The 3,220-nt window shown below is 42.8% G+C and overlaps 1 pseudogene; it reads right to left on the bottom strand.

Annotated features, from left to right (window-relative positions):
• Positions 1-1,440: 1,440 nt before the first annotated feature.
• LOC123955027 lies at positions 1,441-2,354 on the bottom strand (annotated as a pseudogene).
• Between the last annotated feature and the right edge of the window lie 866 nt (positions 2,355-3,220).

Here is a 3,220-nt window from a genome sequence, read left to right as displayed (position 1 = left end):
TATTTTTAATCAGATAGAAAGATTGCCCTGATTTCCTACGAACCACAATAGGTAGTCAGCACCATAGGCAGTGTCTGGAGCAAGGGACATTCCCTTGTAAGTCTAATTCACAGCCACCATGTGTAGGAAACCCAATCACCACTTTTATGTGTAATGCAATGGAAAGGAGCCCCCTGGAGTTCTTACTTGGGGATCTCTAAGATGGATGACATAGACTTGAGACAGTTCTCAGCAAAGTCTATCCCCTGGAGGAAGGCCAACCAAAGAAAGAGAAGCCAACAGACAAAGAGAAAATGTATAAGGTTTGGAAAATGTATAAGGAAACAGACACAGAGAAAGAGAAGGGGGGAAAATCCTGCTGAAGTCATTTGAACTCCTAGAAATTATGGACTTCCTAGTTACACAACCCAATACAGTCTTGATGTACTTAAGATACTCTGAACTGTGTTTTTTGTCTCTTCTAAACAAAAACCCTAGAAGAGTTTCATTCTAGGACCCACTGGTTCACTTCCTGGTTTGTCTCTCCCTGTCCACTCAGCAGGCATCCACCTGGTTTCCCAGAGTAGTGACCTCTCTCCTCAGGTCCTTGTCTTCCAAAGGCAGCTCCAGGAGTAAGACTGGCTGGTTCCCCAGGTCAGCTTTCTCTCCCTGAAGCTGGCCTCTGAAGGGGGAATGCTATACTTCTAGGTGCAGCATCCCTTCCTAATTATGTGATGTGGATCTTTATTTTCTTCCTGTGTTGTTGGATACACCTTGAACAGTACTACACAGAATTCCAGATATTTCTCAGCAGTTTTTGAAAACAGTGGACATACACCGTGAAGGTCCCCAGAGCTGGGTTGCAAATACTTGCATTGGTAGAGTGAAGTTGAACAGTGGAGTACTATGGGTACCCAATGGGCATTTGTTTATTTAATTTCAGGTTTGAGCTAAGGTTTTTGCCAACTTTATTTCAATGTAGTTTGTGTAGTCATTTCCCAGAAATTAGATGACCTTCTAGGATCTTTTTAGATTTTTTTTTTTTACATTTTATTACAAGCGGGGGGACAATAAAAAAAGAAAAGAGAGAGAGGGAGAAACCACATTGAATTCTACCTTTCTTTTTTAAAAATATTTTTTATTTATTCATTTGAGAGAGAGAGCATACCTGAGCACAAGCACAGGCACAAGCAGGGGAGAGGGGTTGGGGACAGAGGGAGAGGGAAATGCAAACTGTCCACTGAACAAGGAGCCCAGTGAGAGACTTGATCCCAAGACCCAGGGATCATGATCCGAGCTGAAGGCAGATGCTTAACCAACTGAGCCACCAAGGGGCCCCTAATTCTACCTTTCTAAAATAAATATTTCCTTCCAGTTTGCACCTAATGTATTTCTTTTTTTTTATTTTAAAAGTCCGAAAACCTTTTTTTTTTTTCTTTCCTAAAGCTCTGCCATAGATTTTTAGCAGGTACCGATGGTCACTGGCTCTATGAGGTCCCTATAGCCGGCAAACAGAGTCTGGCCATCAGCAGACCAGGTCAGAGAGGTACACTGTGGTGTTTCTGCCTTGCTGCTGGTACTGATAACTTCCTGCTTCAGTTCGTCTACAGTGATCTTGCCTTCTGAGTCCCAGATCTTGATGCTGGGGCCCGTGGGCACATAGAGCCCATATCTGTTAGGACTGAAGCCCAGGACACTGATGATATCCCCACCATCTGGAGTATAAAGACGCTTGCCTATGCTGAGGTCCCACAGCATGGTCTTCCCCCCGTGCCTCCAGAAGCAGAGGGATCCATCCAGAGACACAGTCACAATGTCCAAGTACCCTGTGCAGCTGAAGTGATTAGTCTTCAGCTTGTAGTTTGCCTCGTTCCATACATTGACCAACTTATCCCAGCCGTAGCAGGCAGTGATGGGGTCGCTGCTACTGGATGAGAAGCAGATAAAAGTCACCCACTCCGAATGGCTCTCATCCTGGACAGTACATTTGCATACACCCAGAGTATTCTACCACTCGATGGTTGTCTACGGAGCCAGAGACAATTTGCGGGGTTATCAGAGGTTAAGGCCCCACTAAGCACATCCTTGGTATGACCTACAAATCTGTGTGTAGTGGTACCCATTGTGGATCCCAAAGTCGAAGTGTTCCACCACAAGAGTCTGAGAGGGCAAACTGGCCATCCGAGGAGATGACCCTGGGAAGCCCGCTGTGGATGCCCTAGTTAGTCTCCTCTACATGTCAGCTTCTACATGATGATGGTCTTCTCTCGAGAGGCAGATGGTATCATGTCCAGGAACTGGGAAGGAACGAGAATCCATGTCAACCAGCCATTGTGGCTCTTGAGGGTACCACAAAGTGTCATCTGCTTAGTCATGGCAGTGGCAACATCAGGTGTCCCTGTGGCAACAAGGATGGAGCTGGATGGCTCAGAGAGACTAGCACCAAAGCCACTCCAGCCACAGCCCTAGTGAGGAATAAAGAGTTGCGTCTGATGTATCTCTATTTTTTCCGCATGTGGAATCCCAGTGATTTAATTGTCTGCTTTGTCACTTGTATTGAAAATAAAAGCTTTTCTCCATGCCTGGTCTTCATAAATGTAATTTAATAGCTATATAAGTAATACAATGGAACTGTAAACAGAAATGTAGTTTTAATTCTATCTATTCCTTCCAATAGATATATAATTTACATGATATTCATAATTCATATTATTGAGCCACAGACATTTTAATTTTTCCCAATGGAAAGTGGGATTATTGGGTCAAAAATCTATGAACAACTCTTGCTGTGTATTATATAAAATCCATTCACAAAAGAATTATTCCAAGTCACTCTACCAGCCAACTGTGGGTACATGTGTATGGACATTTCACTTAACATGCAGGAGATCCTGTCTTTGGTACTATCGTCTTATTTCTCTTTTTCTTATATAATAGGTATTACATGTTACCTTAGTGGATATCATATAAGTTAAAATCTGAATTTCAGAAGGAATAAGTAAGACTTAAGAGAAAAATGAAAGCTTCCAAGTGTGTAATTTTTCTGTTTCTAGATCTTTTGAAAGTTAGCACTATTAATATATATATTTATAGTTCTTTCCCCTGTTTTAGACATTGTAACTTACAGAGAAGAATGTAATCTTGCATGGACATGCTATCCTACCAGTAAAGGCTGGTATTAAAGGCATTAAAACAAAGATGCAAGGGGTGCCTGGGTGGCTCGGTGGGTTAAAGCCTCTGC

Source organism: Meles meles, chromosome 13, assembly GCF_922984935.1.
Source record: "Meles meles chromosome 13, mMelMel3.1 paternal haplotype, whole genome shotgun sequence".
Classification (NCBI taxonomy): domain Eukaryota; kingdom Metazoa; phylum Chordata; class Mammalia; order Carnivora; family Mustelidae; genus Meles; species Meles meles.
This window is presented reverse-complemented; position numbering and strand designations above follow the sequence as displayed.